Genomic DNA, 22,545 nt, shown 5'->3' on the forward strand with positions numbered 1-22,545 from the left:
CATCCTATGTGGGTAGCACAAGCCCTAGTCGTTGGTTATCTGGGTGTAGCAGGTGCCTGAGACTTCCCAGTTGACCTGCGCTGCGCAGTAGGATATGTAGACCTTTTACTCTGGTAGCTTTGTCCTACTGGGGTCAGCTTCTCTTGGTTAAGGAGTCTGCCTTAACCTGGCGTGGGCTAGGGAGTTCTACTTGGCTTCTCTCCCCTACTTGGACTTAGCACTAAATGGTGAAAATAGTAGTTGCTTGTATAGAAGAAATATCTCTCAGCATTTGTCTTTGGTCCCTATCAGGGGCCCTGGCCACAGCCAGGCCCTGGCTTAACTTCTGCAGGAACTTGGTTTGTTGTGTCCTCTTTCACTAGAAACTAAACTAAGACTGACCTCACTTCCTCCACCAGTTTAACTCCTCCTACAGGGGCTTTTGTGTACCCTCTTGTGAGTGGTGGGGATGAGTGTGTGTAAAAGAGAGGGAGAAGAGGATAGGAGAGATAGAAAGAGCACCTACTAGTGGTCAGCACAAACACATGGTACAACACATTTAATCCATTAGCTCTTTCAGCTGTGTATAGGAAATACATATAAAAAGTAGTGACACCTAGTGGGGAAATTAAGGTACTCCATCCACCACTTTTACCTGAGTGCACCACTTACTGGAATGCACATATAACAACACCTGTGGTGGGACACCACATATACATATATCCACCCACCATTGGCAGTATGTGTGCAAACGGTTATGCCAGCCTAGGATCTGCCTGTTTCAGCTCTATAGCAACAAAGTCACCATTTTTAAAACATCCTTATCTGACTTTTCCCCCCTTACTAGCCTCCTACTAGCCACTCATTAGCGGAAAATATGCACTCTGCAAAAATATGCTGATGACATGCACATACACATATGTTATGTAGACACATGAGAGGTGTCAGACTTTTTTTCTTTAGCTAAAGAGAAGAGAGCAAATTGATTTGGCACAAATTAGATTTAGGCTATGTTAACATTTCTGGAACATAGCAGGAGAAGGCAGCTGTCTCGCTATATAAACGGACGCTAATAATGATCATGATCTATATTATGATTCTATAGGTTCTAATCATGATCATAATGTATATTACGAGACGGCTGTCTTAAACCCAAATATTCCTGAACGTGGGAACACAAATTTTACAAACAATTTTAAAGCGACTCAGTACCTACAATCTGACCCCCCCCCCCCCCCCCACAACCACTTGTACCTTCGGATAGCTGCCTTTAATCCAAGATCTGTCCTGGGGTCCGTTTGGCAGTCGATGCAGTTATTGGCCTAAAAAACTACTTTTAAACTTGCAACCCATGCCAAACTGGAGTATCTCTGCCCTAACTTTCCCTCCTCCCCACCCTCCTCATCATTAGGAATGCTCCAGGCAGATTGTCTCCTATTCGTCAGCTTTGTGAATACTGAACATGGGCTGCATCATTAAGCAGCTGTGCAGTGTTCAGCATGGAAAAAATGTTCCAGTGGCATTCCTAATGATGAAGAGGGTGGGGAGGAGGGACGAAGGGGTGGTGCAAAGTTAGGGCACAGATACTCCAATTTGACACAGGGCTGCAAGTTTAAAAGTTGTTTTTTAGGACAATAACTGCATCACCTCCTGAACGGACCTGAGGACAGATCTTGGATTAAAAGCAGCTATCCGAAGGTACAAGTGGTTTGGGGGTGCCCCCCTCCCCGCCTGACTTCTCCTTTAAGCTTGCCCTTGTCCCTGTACACTGAGTGGATTTAAAAGGTGATGTATTGTTTTGTTGGCCAGGGACTAAAACAAGCAGGGGGAAGCACGCAACTGAGCGATTCGCTCCCTGTTCTCTGTGTAAGGCCGGGTTCACACTACGTATAACACCTGCCATTCTCGGCCGTGTCACAGAACGGCCTGTGTTACTGAAGATCATCCTGGCTGGTACTGCATTACAGGCTGGATGATCTTCATTTCTGCTGAATTCGGTGTGCGTCCGCATCCCAATTTGACCGCTGCACACAATGGAAGAGATTTATCAAACATGGTGTAAAGTGAAACGGGCTCAGTTGCCCCTAGCAACCAATCAGGTTCCACCTTTCATTTTCCAAAGAGTCTGTCAGGGATGAAAGGTGGAATCTGATTCGTTGCTAGGGGCAACTGATCCAGTTTCACTTTACACCATGTTTGATAAATCTCCCCCTTAGTGTCTGAGCATTTAGGGGGAGATTTATCAAGACTGGCATAATAATACACCATACACCAGTGTTAAATAACCCCCTGCCCCCTTTTTCCTGGCCGGATTTACTATGAAGCATACATCGGGGGATTGAGTTGTTGTTTTAGATTCCCGGAAGGTGTTGAGTTAACAGGGCCCATTAAAGGCCTAGTAGAGATTAATTTTTTACATGACATTTGCCTCACAAGGATGGTGTTTCCCACAAATAACACAACCTTAAGGGTATAAACCCACACACCGTATAAGCAGCGTATTTACTGCTGCGATACGCAGCAAATACGCAGCAAACACGCAGCAAATACGCAGCAGATTAGATGTAAATAACTGAACACAGCATCAAATCTGTACCAACAAATCTGCTGCGTATTTGCTGCGTATTTGTTGCGTATCTGCTGTGTATACGGTGTGTGGGTTTGTACCCTAAATGACAATAGTGTAAGCTTTAGGGACATTTACCAATCTTTGTATGACACATCTTACTGTGCAAGGTGCCTGGTAAGACAGGAGAAGACGCCTGGACAATTAGAGCTAAAGCCTTGCAGGAAGCGTACCTGGACATCTTCCTTCTATAAACCTCGCAGCACATTAATAACACTTAACAGATTTTAATTAAACTCCAGAATGAGGCGTCGAGATACAAGGTGAATTCCTTAAAAGAAACTAGGCTCCAAAGAGTGATTTGATTAATGATGTCTAGCAGAGAGGAGTGATGGGAGTTGTATGCTACACACAGGCTTGGCCTCCTGCCAGCGATGATACGCCAGCGAGCTGTTTTGTTTGGGAAGGAGCAGGACAGAACATCTATTAGATCAGATTCATGTTTTTTCTTTTCCTTTTGCAGTCAGTTATAATTTATTACCCAAATCATAAACTATTACTACAACAAAGTGTGAACTCTGTTCACACTTGCGTTAGTTGCACTTTAGATTTCTGTAGCCTTTCAAGGTCCGGATATCATTCGAATCCGAGTCTGATTTTTGCGCTGTGTACCTATAATCTATGAGATTTTCTGCCAGATGGTTTGCACTATGAATAAAAGGTAAATCAAGGCTTCCCTCTCATCTTTGTCTATAAATCAATTTCTGGGCAGCTGTGCTTTGTGTTACTACTACTGTTCGTACACAGTGCTTTAGGGTGGTATTACACAGGCCGATGGGGGCCCGATAATACCTGTAAACGTGCACCGATCTGCTAGATTGGCGCTTGTTTACTGGGCCTATTACACGGCCCAATAATCATTTAACAAGGGCTGCAGGGACATCGTTACCGATGTTCTTGCAGCCCTTGTTTAAACTGTATACATTACCTGTCCAGGTGGCAGGGCTCCTCTTCCTCTGTGCTTCTCCCCGGGTCCGCGTGCTCCAGCTTTAGAGTGGCCTGTCTCAGCTGACAGGCTGCTCAGCCAATCACTGGCCGCGGCGGGCCCAGCCTGTGATTGGCTGAGTGGCCTGCCAGCTGAGACAGGCCGTTCTAAAGCTGCAGTGCGCGGGACCAGGGAGAAGCACAGAGGAAGAGAAGCCCTGCAACCTGGATAGGTATGTATTCCTCTTTGCATATTGTCAACGTCATCCGCGCACCGCTATTACACGTAGCGGTGCACAGTCGGCGCCCGGCGATTATAGGTCAGAACCTATATTAATGATCAGCCGATGACAAAGATCATCCGATTTGGCTGATTATCGTTCTGTGCAATAGTACCTTTAGTCTAGGCAGGGTAACAGGACTTAGATGAACAGCTGAGGGGAAGCAATGCATTCTGGGTATTATTTTACTGAGCAACTACACAAACAGGAAGTACAACCATGACATACAAAACTAATGGTGTGTTTACACCGAGTTATTTATCTGACAGATTTTTGAAGCCAAAGCCAGGAATGGATTTGAAAAGAGGAGAAATCTCAGTCTTTCCTTTATGACCCGTTCCCTGTTTATAGTCTGTTCCTGGTTTTGGCTTCAAAAATCTGTCAGATAAATCTGTGTAAACACACCCTTACACCCACAAATCAAAGGGATTTTTTTGTTTTCAGAATTGGGGCCGACAGGTGAGCGATGCTATATGCTTCTGCGGCATTTTTTTAAAAAATTTATTTATTTGTTACCTGATTTCAGATTACCCCTTTAAGGGATTTACATATCCTTGCATATATTTATACACCAATTATCTATTTAGGTTAAATCAATGACAGGTGAATTGAATACCATTGATTATCTGGTGACAATGGCTCCTGTCATGGGCAGCATGTGATGTTGATGTGATGGAAAGAGGGGCAAGTCCCCTCGTTCTTTGCTCACCTGCCTGCTGCTAGTGCTATTGCACACACTGCGGGGAGCTGCGGTGGGCAACCCGGGTGATCTTCAGATTGTCGGGCAGCTCATAGGAGACAGCGGCGGTCTGCTGCCTATTACACGGAGAGATAGCAGGAGATCGTTGCTAGGCTGACGTTGCTGTTTCAGCCTGTTTCATCGGCTGATCGTTGTCTTCTATTACACTAAATGATTATCGTCCGTAAAGGTCGGTATTGGCCGAATAGGGACGATATTCGCTTTGTGTAATAGGACCTTTAGAATGCAGTGGTTAGTATCTAGCGAAAGTGATTCAAGGAAGGACAACTGCTAAATTGCTCACAGTCATTGGCCTTAAGGCATATTGATGGGTGATGGGGGCAACACATGTAACAAACTAACTTGACACTTAGGGTCCTTTACCATGGGCCAATGGGAGATGAGAGACAATCTTGCTGATCGTCACTCTTTGCAAAGGCTTTATAAGACTTAATCAATAATATGGCCGGGCTGCATGAACAATCACTAGATCATTCTTGTGAGGTGAAATAAATTCATCACTGTCGGCTACACCTGACCTTTTTGCATAGGAGATATGTGGCAGATAAAGATGATTTTATTAGCAGCACAAGAGATCACAATGAGCCTTTTCCAGACTCAGTGATGCATTTAATGCACTGCAAAAAGAACCCAGCAATTGTTGATGTAGCCCAGCTGTAGTGTCCCAGCAGAGGTGTGCCACCAAGTTCTTATGCACCTTGGCAAAGTAACTCACGTTCTCATAGAAGGGTATGGAGGAGTCTGTATTGTGTGTTTTTTCCCACTAGGTGTCACTGTTGTATTTATTGTAGGTACTGTACTATGCACAGCTGAAGGTCTCTCACTTTTGGTCCTATCTTGTGTATCCTCTCTTACACACACACAGCCCCACCAATCACAGGTTAGCTAAGGTACACCTATAAAAGGGAGCTAGTTCCTGGTGGGAGTGTCTTTTTTCTTCTAGTTGAGTCAGGGGAGAGACACAGAGAGCACAGTTCCTGCTGCAGTGAAGCAAGGGCCTGGCTTAGGCCAGGACCCTTGTCAGGGACCTGGGGACTTATTACTCTATGCAACTTACTACTGCTATCATGCAGTGCTAGACCCTTAGGGGGGGAGTGACGTCCTCTGAGGAAAACCTTGTTCACGCCAGGGATACCTTCTGCAACACAGAGGGTAGTACACCTGGAGTTAGGTACTGACCCCAGTAGGACAAAGCAGCATGTAAGCCTACGTATCCTACTGTAATATTCTGCTAAGTCTTGGAAAGTGTGCTCAACCCATTGCAGGCTACTGGGACCTTGTACTACCCTAGCAGGATAGGTAACCTGACACCATAGGGCAAGAGGCGGTCATATTCTATTACTTCTCTGTTCAACTACGTTATAATATAATCCTTTAATAGTCCCACCATGGGGAAATTCAGTAAATCCTGGCAGAGTACACTACTACATTGGACAGGGCCCTCTAGATGCCCCTCTACTTCACTATACTTTCACTTCACAAAGTCTATTGCAACTACCTCCTGCCTGCACCTGCAGTTACCAAAGGTATATTTATCCTTTATTGCACTGAAGTTTCTGCAAGTAAACCAAGTTATCCTGATTAAGTCATTGGACTCTGGTCTATTCTTTTGCACCTACACCTATACACCTGTTCTACCTTTGGGTTATTCAAACCCGAGTGCAATCCCTGTTTGTCCAGGGGTGGGTTCCAACACCACTGCTGGCCACCGTGTTAAGTGCCCAAGTGGCTGTACACCCACGCAGCAGCCACAACACCGCACAGCTACCCCAGCAAAGGCAGGGATGAGGCACCTGCACCGCAATGCCTGCACCGGGTACAGGGCCGCACAGGCTTACTATAAGGCGTGCCTCAGGAAAAAGGAGACGGGGCTTTATTTACTCTTAGGCTGGTCTTCATAAACGTCCACCAATGTGTTGACACTAGAGAAGAGCGAAGCAGACGTAAATTTGTTTTGTGAGCTTCGCAAATTTTGGGTCAAATTCGTTAAGATTTGCAAATCGAATATTAATGAATTTCATGAAAACAGCCCAAACTATAGAAGCAACAATACTGGGACTATTACAGAAGGACAAATTTGTTAAAGCATGTTGTTGTAAAAATGTAAAAAATTGGAAAATCACAATTTACAAAAATGTCCATCAGCCGGTAACAATTTCCGCCATTCCTCTCCTCTCTGTCCCTATATCTCTCTGTTAGTCTCTCCCTGCTCTGCTGTAACTGCCTGCTGCCATCCTGGTCTCTCCTCCACACACAGCCGACTGGCCGCCTCCGTTACCGAACCTCCTTATATAGAGGGGGAGTTGCTGACATCACAGCCTGCAGCTGATTGGACAGGCACTAGGGATTATGGTTAATCCCTTTCTCCTGCCCAGTGACGCTTCAGACAGCATGTGCGGACGCTATTTTGTTTTTTCAACGAATTTCCTAATGAATCGGTGGGAATTCACTTCACAGAACAAAGTGAATTGACGGCCCGATTCATAACGAATTTTGATTCGCCTTGCTCATCTCTAGTTGACACTTTAAGACGCAGTGGACTCCATGCCCCTAGGGTCAGAGCTCCTATGGCAGGACAATGAGAACCTACACAATATTAGTCAGTGGTTGTAGTGTTTTGGCTGAATCGTGTAGACCTTTCTGGCATGATATGTCATGCTGAGTCCATTTAACCCATCAGACCCCCAGAGCTTTAGAACACCTCCTCCCATGCTTGTAACACTGTAATTTATTCCCACTATATTACCACCTTTTTTCATATTGATCTATTTCAAAGCAGCCTTAACGTTCTCTGCTTACATGACTGAACATCACATTATGTGAACAGCGCAGCACAAAGGATTGGACTATGCTGAATAATCTTCAGGGTCGTAATGCGAGGGAGAGCAGGCGCCTGGCATCCCGTCAGAGCTGTTCCTGTGTAATGTATTCCTTCCGCTACTTACACCGTAGGAGATAAAAGCCATTTTAACGGAAAATCACATTTTATTTTATCAGCTCTGAAATCTCATTTCCATTTTTTCCCATTGGCCATTCCCCGCCCATCGCGATCAGTCGTCTTTGTTTTGCGTAAATCGCACCATTTTCCCCCCCCCCCGATCAATTTTATTTGCCAAACAAACACGAGGTTCAAAATGTGACATTAACCGTGACCGCGGCTTTCTGACCTCAGTCTGATAAACGTAAATTATGTAGAACAATGAGTCAAGTTCTTCAGGCTGAACACTGCAGCAGAGGGAAAAAAAATGGCACTTACTGTGCCAAGTGAATGCTGCAATGAATCGATTCTGCCACACAGCAGTGATTTGTTAAATCCCGGCCTGTGTAGGTTACAGTTTCATTGCAGTACAGATCAGCTCCTATTTCTAGCCTCCCATTTATAGGCTTTACACTTTGCAGCAGCTGCAAACATTTCCTTCTTAATTAACGTGGCCGAGACTTTTCTCGGCTTACGAAGAGATACAGATACAAAATATAAACTGAATATTAACCGTAGTATAGTAGAAAAAGCCGCATATGGCATACAGGGGATTTACTGGGTCTGACGGCTAATTCTAACCTTAGCACTACAGCACGGATGGACCCTGATGCTGAGCTGTATTTACTTTGCAAAGGAAATCAGCAATATGGCTGAAGAGCTGTGTCACATGTGATTGTGATATAAAGGTGTCATCCATCTCAGACTGTAAATCTACCTCCCAGATGAACCATTATATCAATGCTTACCTATATCATGCAACATGCATGATGGACTCTATTGTAATGCACACTGGGCATCCCTCCAGTCTTCTGTTAGGATAATTTTGTACAGGTTGGAGCAAGTAAATTGCTGCCCAGAAGGACAAAATAGAGATAGGGCAGTATACCCCTTTTGACCACCAGGTGGCACTGCAATAAATACATACTAATCACAGGATAAATGGCACATCTTGATTGTTGCTGAAGCGTTACTGCTGTCCTTTCTTAACCCCCTTTAGGGTTCTGCTGTCAAAGCAGTTGACCAGTCTCTTAATCACAGTAGGGTAGAAGGAGATTACTCTCAGTCTTCAAGCTTGTGGATAGTCCAGACTCCTATCATGTGGAAATTAGTCCTAGCTATCGGTAGCAATGGAATGACCTGGGGCCTTGGCAGCCATGGGTCTATCTTAGTCTACTGCTTCTGGTGGCTTCTAGTAGGGGGGGAGTATATGCTGGATCCCGCTAGTCTTCATTCCATTTACATTGATTTGGTGGAGAAACAGGTGGTATGGCCATTTCTCCAACATCTCCTAGGAGCCATTTTTTTTTTTAGCAAGAAAACTCCAGGCTGCATGTTGCATGTACTACTATGAGCAACCTGTGTGGCCAAAACAAGTTACCATCACCTGCAGCATCTCCAGACTTTCCTCCCACTGGCTAAAAAAAAAAGAAAAAAAAAGATACCTGATAAACTATGTGATGGCGATGTCAGCTGGCCTGGGAAACTACATTTCCCAGCATGCATTGCACCACAGAACCAACTGCTTGGTACCTGCCCCTGTCTTGTAGTATCCGCCCACCACTGGCTTGATCTGCTTCTGTTTTGCACAGTAAACACAGTATCTATCTATCTATCTATCTATCTATCTATCTATCTAAATAGATGAATGAAAGAAAGAAAGAAGGAAAGAGAGAAGGAAAGAGAGAAAGAGAAAGAAAGAAAGATGAAACAACAGTGTCTCCTTTCCCCAGTACTACTCTGGAGAGGCTGTTGTTTCCATGCCCCTGGTCATGTGATCGGATGGGGTGTTATAGCTTGACTGGCAACAGAAGAGAGAGAGATCATCTGACCTCTGTTTCATAAGGGCGGGGGGGGGGGGGGGTGCGACGACAGAAGAGTGGAGACAGAGTGGACCAGAAAGTAAGGATTTTCAACAGCAGTCAGGATATGCTGCAGACAAATGGCCCAATTCATGTAATAGAAACCTATTAGAAACAAGCCTAGATTAAAGGTGGTGATTGAACAGGGTTAAAACTTTCGTAACCGTAGTCCCTTTTTAACCGTAAGCCCCGGGTCGACTGTGAGGAGCAAATGAGTGCTGTCAGTGCTTGTTTGCTCCTCGTTCCCTGCTCACTGCCGCTGCTATTCCACACAGCGGAAGCGAGCGGTTGAATGCAGGGGGGGCTGCCTGGATGATCGCTTGATTGTCTGGGCAGCCCATGGAGTGACAGCAGCAGATCCTTGTTGTAACATGTTGAAAGACAAACGGCTGCAACAATCAGCCAACATTGTTCATGGCCGATAATCTTCCTATGTAATAGGGCCTTAAGTCTTCTGCTCCCCAGTGCTTACTTACTGCATTTTTAAAGAGTCCTCTTCAGTCTCGGAAAATATATACTTCAGAAATGCGGAAAAGTGAGTGTTGGGGAGCATAAAGCTTGAGCTGTCTTTTGCTCCCCACACATCTTTTGGTTTCCAGGTTGAATCAACTAGCAGAGCTGCTAACAAGAAAATTTTAAGATTTTTTTTTTTTTTTTTTTTTAAGATCTGTCATATTAGAATCACTGTGGTTATAGAATCTCTGTGCAAAACCTTACAGTAGTCAATGGACTTCACTCAGTCAGTAAGGTTGGGTATACAAAAGAAACTAACAGACACACAAAACAAATGTTAAAGGCGTTTTCCCATTACCATAATCTATCCATAGGAACCAGGGCTGGCATTAGCACAGGGCTTGCCCAGGCAAGTCCCATAGCCAACAGCGCCTCTAGGGGCCCAGAGTTCTAAAGTTCAGCCCACTCACTGTAGTGCAGGATAATCGGGATGTACATTATAAGACTCAGGAGACAGAGCAGGACCTGCACAGAGAGAGCAAAGAGTGAAGGACCTGATCACATGACCCAAAGGTCCTCAACCTTACAGTGTGGAGAGCAGCCTGACAGAGAGGAAGAGGACTTAGGGCCCCATTCCACGGGACGATTATCGTTCAGATTATCCTTAAATCGTACGAATCTAAACGATAATCGTTCGTTTGAATAGCAGTTAACGATTAACGACCGAGCGAGAAATTGTTGATCGTTTAATAAGACCTGGACCTATTTTTATTGTTGCTCGTTCGCAAATCGTTTGCATTGAATAAGATGTCGTTCGGTCGTTCGCAGTAGTGATGAACGCAATAGCGACGACAAGACGACCACAGGAACGATCATAAGTAACTATTATCGTTCCATGTAAATGGGTGAACGATTTCAGGTCTTTTGCAATAGCGGTCATTTGGATCGTTTATCGTTAACGATTATCGTCCCGTGGAATAGGGCCCTTAGCTGTAAGTGCTGTGTGTCAGTCAGTGTCTGTGTCAGTCAGTCAGTGTCTGAATCAATAATGTATGTTTGTGTATGTTAGTGTTTTCTCAAGTGATTGTGCATAGTGTGTGGATGAGGGGCCCACTGAAGCTTTGTCGCCTGAGGGCCCGCAAAAACCTGGAGCCGGCCCTGATAGGAATCCATTTATTACATGGATGACCATTCTTCTGAACATTGCAATGTGATTAGCCTGACTGTAATAAGACAACGAATCTGTCAATGTGTGGAAGTCTGAAGATTTACTAGGACCAATGTGATACAAAATCTTCTTCCATTTGCCTATTAGGATAGAGTCAGTACTCTCCTTATAAATACATCAGGTTCATAAGCGCAGGTCTGACATATTTCTGGCTATTTTTCACTAGAGACGAGCGAATATTTTTATCCTGTATTAATTTAGTAAAATATGAGTCACTCTTATTTGTTGCAAGTCTCAGAGCTGGCAAATGACTTTGCTACCATCTCTATACACAAGAAGATATATAAATTCTATGCTTCATTGACTTTGCAAGAGGCAAATCTCAAACCTGGCAAATTGATTTTATAATCTGTACTTCACCTCCGTAGAGGCAAAGCATCCTTCTGGCCATGTTGATTTTAGGTCCAAAATTCAGGGCTGATTAATTTGTTGAGATGTCTTCATAGCAGTCAGAAGATTTCATGATAGATCTCCTCCATAGGCCTAGAACTAAAAGATAATGGGGCAGACTTAATGTGTTTTGTTCTCAACTGTGGTGTACGTATGTGGCCGCACCAGCATGAATGCATCTTCATGACATCACCACCATGCCCTGAGGCAATGGTAAGTGAGCACTAATGCATATAGTACACTGCACTGTTTGTATAACCACTCACTATGTTCACTGGGCCAGACAGTAAGCAGCAATGCACATAGTACTGTATGCATCAATGCTCACTCACTACACTCATTTTATTTTAATACATTATTATGGAAGCAGCACTCCTGCCTTACCTTTTTTTTATCAGCAGGAATATGTTTTACAGTGAAACCCATGGACATAGACACAATGATCTGGAGCACACCTTGTTCGTTTGAATGGGAGCCTTTTCTAGGCACGCTCTATGTCCTGTGCAGAAGTCATTCTACAAGGGGGAGGCTGAGCTGGAGAGTGATCTGTGCAGAACAATAAGTCTCAGGGTCCTATTACACGGACTGACTACGGCCCGATCATTTTAGTAAATGAGCGCTGATCTGCTAGATTGGCACTTGTTTACTGGACCTATTAGACGGACCAATAATCGGGCATTAAAGGCTGCATGGACATTGTTAGCAATGTCCATGCAGCCCTTGCCCAAACACCTGACAGCTTACCCCTCCCCACTCCCGGTCTTCTCTCCTGTGCTCTGCAGCTTTCCGGCCTCGGCGGCAGCAGCGGCGTCTGAACAACCTGTCAACTGACAGGCCGCTCAGCCAATCACAGGCCGGGACCACTGCAGCCTGTGATTGGCTGAGCAGCCTGTCAGCTGACAGGCCGCTCGAACGCTGGTGCTGTCGGGATCGGGAAGCTGTGGAGCACAGGAGAGAAGACCGGGAGCTGGGAGAAGTAAGCTGTCAGGTGTTTGGGGAATCGTCAGCTGTCAGACACACATCGCTATTAGATGTAGCGATGCACAGTTGGCACCCAACGATTATAGGTCCAAACCTAAAACAATGATTAGCCGGCTGATAGTTGTCTCTATTACATGGAGCAATAATTGTATGAATCGGAGCAACCAAAACACTGTGGAGAATTCATCACGTGTTTCTCAACGTCAGTGAGCTAGCCAGACCTTCTACCGGGAAGAAACAACCAAGCCAAGGGGGATCTCCAGTCAAGGAAGCCACCTTCCAACAAGCCAAAGTAAAAAAAATTACAGGACTTGGGAAATACCGAAGCAAGGCATCCATCCACAGACAGCTACTTCAGAGTTTTCAGACTAGTTTTAGGCTTAGTGGTCAGACTGAAAACTGCAAGTTTGCAGGATTAACTTAAAGGGGTTATCCAGCAAAAATCTTTTTCTTTCAAATCAACTGGTATCAGAAAATTATATAAATTTGTAATTTACTTCTATTTAAAAATTTCCAGTCTTCAAATATTTATCAGCTGTTGTATGTCCTGCCGAAGGTAGCATATTCTTTCCAGTCTGACACAGCGCTCACTGCTGACATCTCTGTCCAAGACAGGAACTGTCCAAACAGGGAAGGTTTTCTATGGAAATTTGCTACTGCTCTGGACAGTTCCTGACTTTGACAGAGGTGGCAGCAGAGAGCAATGTGTCAGAAAGGAAATAAAACTCCACTTCCTGCAGGACATATAGCAGTTTATATGTACTAGAAGACTGGAGACTTTTAAATAGAAGTAAATTCCAACCTATATCATTTTCTGAAACCAGTTGATTTAAATGAAAAAGATTTTCATTTCATAGATAGTAAAATTCAAAAATACATCAACAAAAATTGTTCAAACTTCATTAAAACAATAGATTTACTAGTGGATGCTGCATGTAGCCAGGATGCTTTCTTAGATTTTTTTTTCTAGCCCTGTATCTGTTTTCTTCCGTGTTACCATTCGGCTTTATTTTCAGCTCTTTATGTGAGCTCATCATTCGCATCCCTATCAATAGATAATCATTCCAATACATAAACATCAATAAACATTAATATATAAAGGTTAATCTAATCATTGTGCAGTACAGTCTCCCAATAAACACACACAGCAGTTTATATTCCATTGCTTCTGCAGCAAACAAAACAATGTACTTTGCAATTACTCATTTGTCTCTTAAATTACTTTTATTCAAAGTCAGATGAGTCATTCACATACACGGCCAAGATTCAGAGAGATGCAAGAGGCAGACAGACTGGAATTTTTGGTAAATAGGCACAGCTATGTGAATCACCCACACACGTTGATACACTCTCTTTTTATATAATATAATATAATTTAATATGAGGCACTTCAAGTTAAATATTTTAGCAAATACAGTGGTACCTTGGTTTACGAGTAACTTGTATTGAGACTACTTTGCAAGAAGAGCTCAGTTTTTCAAAATTGTGACTTGGTTTAAGAGCTCCCTGTACTGGGTGCTCCCTGCCGTCCCTGTCAGCCATTGTGTTTCCCATCCTCTCCATTCTTGGTATAATGTGCCTGCACTTACACTCCTCCATTCACACTGCTGTATAGAAAAGTTTCTGTCACTGTCCTTCTGCACAGCTCTGATTCTCACTTCCTGATTGGTCTTTTTCCCCATTGCTGTCATGTGACCACACAGACCTCTGACAGCAGCCCTGCTTCTCTATTCTATCCTGTTGTACTACGCTACTGCATTATGGGGATCTGCAGTGCCATCCTGTATCAACAAACAACTGCTGTTTTTTCGGGTTTATGCACTTACTATACATTATACACCACATGGTGGTTGCTATACTATACAGTGATTTAGCTGAAGAGAGTGACAAAAGTCTGGTTCTACAAGCTACTTATAAGTGGGGTGTACTTAAAATAAATTATGACTGTAGCTGTTCTGTTGTAGTGAGGGCTGAGGGGCAGGGCTTAACATGAGCTATGTGCAGGAGAGAGAAGAAAAGTCTGAGAAAGTCTGGGCTAGTACTTAAAAACTTAAAAACTAGTACTGTACTCCCCCTCCCCTTAAAGAAGCAGTTCACAAATTTTTTTTATTGGGCCCCCCACTAGGCGCTGGCGCATATACTCACCACAGGTGATCGGTATCCTGTGGCACGGCTTCATTCCAGTCCCGCGGCGCTGTTCAAATCCAGCGTGCGCTCACGTCATCCACTGCTGTGACCCCTCTTCTGTCTTCTGTAATTGAACGCCGGAAGTCACGAGCTCCCATAGAAAATGCATTGTAAAGCGTGACTTCTGGCATTCAATCACAGGACACAGAAGAGGGGTTACAGCAGCGGATGACGGAGCGCACCAAATTTAAATAGTGCCGTGAGACACCCATCAACTGTGGTGAGTATATGTGCCATTGCCTGGGGGGGGGGGGCTATGAAAAATTTTGTGAACTGCTTCTTTAACTTGTGAGCTGCTGTCTCTTTCCTTTTTACTTTTGTCATCCATGATACTGTTGATGGAAAAAATCTGTAGGCGACACTTCTGTGTCTATGGGTGGCCCACGTGGCAGGAAAAGATCCCAGCAATACTGTAAAAGTCAATGCCGGCACTCACCATAAATGCTTAATAGTTTTATTGTAGAGAATATACACTCACCGGCCACTTTATTAGGTACACCATGCTAGTAACGGGTTGGACCCCCTTTTGCCTTCAGAACTGCCTCAATTCTTCGTGGCATAGATACAACAAGGTGCTGGAAGCTTCCTCAGAGATTTTGGTCCATATTGACATGATGGCATCACACAGTTGCCGCAGATTTGTCGGCTGCACATCCATGATGCGAATCTCCCGTTCCACCACATCCCAAAGATGCTCTATTGGATTGAGATCTGGTGACTGTGGAGGCCATTTAAATACAGTGAACTCATTGTCATGTTCAAGCAGAAATCGAGACTCATCAGGCCAGGCAACGTTTTTCCAATCTTCTACTGTCCAATTTCGATGAGCTTGTGCAAATTGTAGCCTCAGTTTCCTGTTCTTAGCTGAAAGGAGTGGCACCCGGTGTGGTCTTCTGCTGCTGTAGCCCATCTGCCTCAAAGTTCTATGTACTGTGCGTTCAGAGATGCTCTTCTGCCTACCTTGGTTGTAACGGTTGGCTATTTGAGTCACTGTTGCCTTTCTATCAGCTCAAAACAGTCTGCCCATTCTCCTCTGACCTCTGGCATCAACAAGGCATTTCCGCCCACAGAACTGCCACTCACTGCATGTTTATTCTTTTTCGGACCATTCTCTGTAAACCCTAGAGATGGTTGTGCGTGAAAATCGCAGTAGATCAGCAGTTTCTGAAATACTCAGACCAGCCCTTCTGGCACCAACAACCATGCCACGTTCAAAGGCCCTCAAATCACCTTTCTTCCCCATACTGATGCTCGGTTTGACCTGCAGGAGATTGTCTTGACCATGTCTACATGCCTAAATGCATTGAGTTGCCGCCATGTGATTGGCTGATTAGAAATTAAGTGGTAACGTGCAGTTGGACAGGTGTACCTAATAAAGTGGCCGGTGAGTGTATATCCATAATAAGTACAACAGGACATTAGCCTTTACATTAGTCATTAGGCATTAGCTTTTCTCAACTAAGGCTATCGCCGAAACGGTCTGTTGTACTTATTATGGATATATATTCTCTACAATAAAACTATGAAGCATTTATGGTGAGTGCCTGGAATTACTTTTAATGTTCATGATACTGTCTTATGTCATTGCATAGCAGAGAGAAGTACAGTATGTGCTGTTCTGTGTTGTGATTGGCTATTGAAGTAAGAAAAAAGAAGCCGTGTGTATGTGTACAAGTGGCAAACAGTCCTGCTCTCGTTCTGCTACTGAAAAAGAATGAGCTGTAGCTGGGATTAGAAAGGGCGACTCTTAGGGGCTCAGAGGGAGCATTAAAATTGCATTGTCACCACTGTGAAGGGTTAATCTGATAAACCATGCAGGTTTTTCAATTTTTTTTTTAATTGATAGGATTGTATGTCCAACATCTATTACCATGTTATAATATATACTGTACATCGGACATGAAATGACATAACAAATAACATACTATAGACTATAGTAGGAGTCTGCAGCTCAAACCAGTTACAGTGATCGGCAATACTAGACTAAACCCATAGACAAAACTAGTTCTAGTTCTGGAAACCAAAAACTGTAAAGCAACAACAAATACGGTATATATTTCAAAGACTGAAGCCTTTATATTCACTATAACATCTATGATGCCCAATATTTCCAACTACCTGCAGGGGACAGGAGCAGCTATGATCTATGGCCTAGAATATAATCGTCATTCAGCTGCTACCAAAGCATTAAAGGATTTGTCATATTTTTCGTTGAGAGGGATTCTATATAATGAAAGTAAAAAATCCAGACATACTGTATCCTCAGCCCACGCAGGAGAGTTTCTAGTCATCCTGTTTAGTATTCAGAACCGCACGCACTTATTTATTACTTGGCAGGCCCAGTGTAAGGGAGACACACGGGTGCAGCATTGTAATGATTGCAGCTGAGGAGGTACACGTGACTGTGTGATGCCTTGTAACCATCTCTGTGTTATTCTTCCAGGTTTTCCTAAAACCTGTCCTGAATTAAAGGGAAACGATCAGCAGATTAGTTTAACCTTCTGATAATTTTCCTTCAATTAAAGGGGAACTCCACATAAAGAAAACTTGTTTTCTGTTAAAAGAACATTAAAAGTTATATAGATGTGTCTATATAATGCATTACCGTATCTGTGCGGTTCTGCCACACTGGTAGCTGATTGAAATTCAGGAAGTGAAGAAAAATTGGCTCTCTGCCAATTCACATTGTCTCCTGCTCCCTCTGCTATCCCACCTTAGGAGACAAATATTCCATGTCTCTGTCTCACATTGTGTGTGTCTGCTGAGCGCAGGCTGATGTTGCAGACAGGGAGCAGGGCGTGATGTCACAGGAGGCTTGTGTGATGTCCCACCACTGGTGTTGCTATTAGTTACACCCTTCGCAAAAGTCTTTACATATAAGAGTAAGTGGTAATGTAGCAGTACCAAAGTTTTACCACTAGATGTCATTGTTACAAGTACATATTTATGTTCAGATATTGCACAGCTGTAGGAGCTAAAGGGTTATTGTTTTTCTTATGTACCACATGGATCTGTGCACCAATGAGAGTTCTTTCTTCTCCTCACCTATCATTTTTCTCTTTGCATATTTCACATACACTCCTCACCCACTCACAGCCCAGTTTACACATGCTGTAGGAAGGAAGTCACATGGGTAGAGGAAGTGTAGGGGTCTTTTGCCATGGATTCTGTAGAGGAAGGACGCAAGCTAGGACGCTCCCTACAGCAGTCAAGTTGGGCCCTGGCTCCTGCCAGGTCCCCAGTGCAAGGGAGTTGTGGTCTAGACATTGAGCAGAGCACATGTATAAGCGAGACCTAGACACAGTTTTCCTTCAAGCAACCTTATTACACATTATGCAGTGTTAAGCCGCTACTAGAGAGTACAAATCAGGGATTATCCCAACCCACGCCAGGGACATTGTAACACAGTGCAGGACAGTATCCACAAGAAATAAAGGAACTGATCCGGATAGAGCAAAGTTGCTAGAAGCCTATGCACTCTATCTCGCAGCGTGGGGGTAATCAGGGAACTCTGACCACTCTGCTCATCCCAGGTAACAAGGTCTGGGGCTTGTGTCACCCTCTAGGACGGGTCACCCGACACTGGTGGGCAACAGGTGGTGCAAAGACCAAAGAGACAAAACATGGGCACAAGTATTCTCTTTACTTTCAAGTATTCTACCTCCAAAGTCCTGGCAGAGCACAGTACTACTTGGGTTGGGACTCTCTCGACATCCTTCTCTCTACTTTTCTGAACCTCGCCTATCTACCAGCAAGCAGCCCAGCCAGCACGGCTGTGTCACCTTTTCACTCTCAGTACAGATCTGGACTCTCAAGTCTCAAGTAACGTATCAAGGCAAAAGTGTATCGTATGTTCTCTGTATCAAGTATCTTCACAGTAAAGAAGAGTAGATCTATTTTAACGGGACTCTGTGGTTCTTCACCAAGCACTGACACAGTAACCACACTTTCCTTGGGTTATCTCCCCTTTCTGTGGGTGGCAGTGCCAATAGTCTGGGTGGGTCACTACTCCACTCCGGACCACCGTGATAATTGCGCAAGGAACTCCCAAACAGCCCAGCAGGTTACTGTCCACAGGGGAAAGGGTATAGCCAGCCCACTCAAAATAAAAGCAGGTGTGCCATCATACCTGTGTGCCCAACCATCACTGGCGTCACAACAATATACCAATGGGCAGGGCTATACATCGGCCAACCACTACACCAGTGGAGTCATGCTATTCTGTCTAACTTGTGACTGTCCGTCTGTCACTGCACACCAGCAGGACAGTCACCACACTTGGCTGGATCACCCAATCCCCTGAGTGATTCCCCATCTCTGACTGGCCAGAAGTAGATGCTGCAACTTCGCCGCAATAATCTGCAGTGAAATTAGGGCTATGTTCACACATGTTGGAGCTTCATTGCAGTACTGCAGTGTATTCATAAAAATGATGCAGTAACACAATTAAATGATGCTAAATGGCAAAGAGGATCAGGGCTGGCACTGTCAGTCCCACAGTGTGAACCCACCCTTAGGCTATGTTCACACTATGTAAGTTTCCGGCCGTATCGCGTTCCGTGAATAAGCGGCCGGAGATTTCTGTAGTTTGCATACAATGGAAAGTATACGATCTACGGCTGCACAGTTCACACTACGGAAGAACTTACACCAGGTTCGTATGCGGCGCCGTAAAAAATTAACCAGACCATTGTTTGAGGACGGAAATGCTGTAACTTACGCCCATAGCGTAACATGCGGTCCCGTACGTAGTGGTGATTTCTTCATTTTAGCACTTTGATTTGCCGATCCAAAAGGTTCTGTGGGGTATCCGGGGCTAGTCGAAAATTTCCAAGTAAAAGACCGCTGTCAGATCGCTATGTAGGGCGTAAGTAGACTACGGGCGTAAGTTCGCGGACCGTACGTAGCCGGCCGCAACTTACGTAAATCCCCGGCCGGAGTTTTACACGTATATGTCCGGCCGCGAAAAATATGCGGCCGGACATATACGTAGTGTGAACATAGCCTTAAGATGTATAGTGTTAGGGCAGTGCTGCTGCTGCTGCTGTCTGTAATATGGAGAGGAGAGATGCTACTTCATGTCAGTCACCATCCTGTCTATTTCTTGCTGAGGTAAACTTGTAACACAATCCTGGCTCACTGAAACCTCACCCACCTGTAGGATGGCTACTGTTTTGTATATGTAATCCAGGACTACAACTCCTAACATGTACATGTGTGCTGGGGTTTGCAGTCCCACAACAGATAAAAGATTCAGAAAACAAATTTATTTGATAATATAAGTAATTGGCAGACACTGAGCCGCCATGCTGCTCAAAAGGCAATTGTAGTAATACAGACATTTCCTGCCTATGGGAAGAGTGGGTGGAGCTAGATTCAGAGAGGAGGGGGTGGAGCTATAGGCTTGCAGAGCTGTGATGTCACTCCTGACCCCTGTGACCTGGAAATTCTTTATGTAAACAAACACGAATCCAAAAAGCAGCGAAAAAGGACGCTCTGCGACAGAGGTAAAAAAAAATTAGAAGAAACTACTAAGGGAAAGGGACAAATAACAATTTATTCCCTTTTCCAATAAGAAAAAAATGTTGGACAACCTCTTTAAGTGAACGTGGCCTCTTTTTATTGCAGTTCCTCCAGATAACAATGTTTTTAAAAACGTACCTGTCACAGATCACTCTTTGAGGGTATAAACCCACACACCGTATACGCAGCAGATATGCAACAAATACACAGCAGATTTGTTGGTACAGATTTGATGCTGTGTTCAGTGTCACGGCCGCGGCGGCGTCCCGTGCTCCAGACTGCCGCCGCGACCTCTCCATGCAGCTGCCGGGGTCCATGTACAGGGACCCGGCACTGCCACTAGTTTGGCCCCGGGGGGCGCCTTACCTCGCCCCGCTCCTGTCACCCGCTGTGCCGGCCGGCGCGCACGTCCCCGCCTCCAAGGGCGCGCGCGCGTCGGCTGTCTCTGATTTAAAGGGCCAGTCCGCCCCTTATTGGAAGGTGCACTAATCACTTCCTATAAATTCCAGCCCTGCCCTACTACAGGTGTTGGAGCCTCTACATGCTTCCCATAGCGTTTGGCCCAGCTCCCTGTTGTTCCTGATTCCTGTCCGCTACCTGGTCCCTAGTCCTTGTTCCTGATTCCTGTCCGCTACCTGGTCCCTAGTCCTTGTTCCTGGTTCCTGCTCCCCTGTCACTCCATTGCTCCTGTGTTCAGCCTGTCACCTGCGGTTACGCCTACAGACCTCTGCAAGCACCGTCTCCTGCCTACTGCTCCTGCCACGCCTCGCCTGCCGTCACTAGCAACCAAGCCAGGGGTAGTGACCTGGGGGTCGCCTGCCGCAGCAAGTCCATCCCGCCTTGCGGCGGGCTCTGGTGAAAACCAGCGGCCCCTTAGACTCCGCTCCCTGGTGAGGTTAGTGCCATCGCTAGTGACGGTCCAGTGGATCCACTACTCAAGGCGTTACATTCAGTTATTTAGATCTAATCTGCTGCGAGTTTGCTGCGTATCGCAGTAGTAAATACGCTGCATATACAGTGTGTGGGTTTATACCCTTAAACTTCCATATCCAGATGCAGCTGTAGATGGAAGGTTTGGTTGCCATGGAAACGTCCTAAGCATCCATGTGTTCCGTGTACAAGCCCTATTCTTTTTAATAGGGCAGGTGTAGGGAACTCTCAGATACTTAGAACGCTTCCATGGCAGCCCAAACTTCCACCAGCAGATGTGTTCTCACATAGAAGTCTACAAGACTTGCAGACCCGGCTGATGACAGACCTGGTGGGGTAGAACCCAAGTGTCTTCTATGCTAATGAGTAAAACATGGAGATCAATGCTGCCAGCTGTTAGTCCTCTAATCCAGGGAGGTGTCACAGTCTTGCAGGCCTCAAGAGTCCGTCTACACATAGGGAGATATCAATGGCATATGATAGATGAGGGCTTTGTTATGCCTCGTCCCCTATCCCTATGGAAATAACCATGCTAGCTTAATCACCATATTTCCTTTAACTCGTTAGTATTATAGGCAGGAACGTATAGGTGAATATTGGTAAAGGCTACATATGTATATGTCAATGCTGTTCGCATATCTTGCTGCGGGAGGGGTCCTTTTAGCTCTGGTTAAAAAAAAAAAGTGGTGGAGGGCCCTAGACAATTGCATATTTTGCCCCACCTACAATCCGGCCATAATGAACATGTCTCCTATGCTAACTAATTTTACTTTGTGCCCTAGACATAGGTCTATCAAGTTCAACCAAGGACAGGGGTGATAGCAATGTGAAGATATTATTATCCCATGTAATAGGAGGCATATTGGGAGACAGATATAAGACTGGCACTGAGCTGGATCTTAGTTTGTAACAAATTATTCATTGGGCGATGAGCCATTCTTTTCCTCTATGTTGTATTCGATTAGCATAATATTTCTTACTTTTACATGATCAGGGTCAGGGAGACATCTTATCATTCAATGGGTAATTTAAGAAACAGAAAAGATCTCTACTCTGATTAGTACGTCCTAATAAAGGATTAAAGTGTGTTCTTTACTGTAGAACAGACAGAAATGTAAGGGCAGATGTCTCACAGTCAGTCCTCAAAGCCCCGGTGTCCTAGGGCTAATCCCTTCCTCTTCTGTGAGAGAAGAAAAGAATCTGGTCATTGCCGAAATATGTTTGAAACGCTAGAAAAGGCAGTTAGGGAAAATATTCAGAGGACCAGTGCCGGATAATGGATTTACCAGGGACAGACTAAGGGTCCTATTCCACGGGCCGAGGAGGGCCCGATCAACAATGTAAACGAGCCGCGATCTGCTAGATCGCCGCTCGTTTACTGGGCCTATTCCACGGCCCGATGATCGTTGAGCGAGGGCTGCAAGGACATCGTTACCGATGTCCT

Source organism: Dendropsophus ebraccatus, chromosome 15, assembly GCF_027789765.1.
Source record: "Dendropsophus ebraccatus isolate aDenEbr1 chromosome 15, aDenEbr1.pat, whole genome shotgun sequence".
Taxonomy (NCBI): Eukaryota; Metazoa; Chordata; class Amphibia; order Anura; family Hylidae; genus Dendropsophus; species Dendropsophus ebraccatus.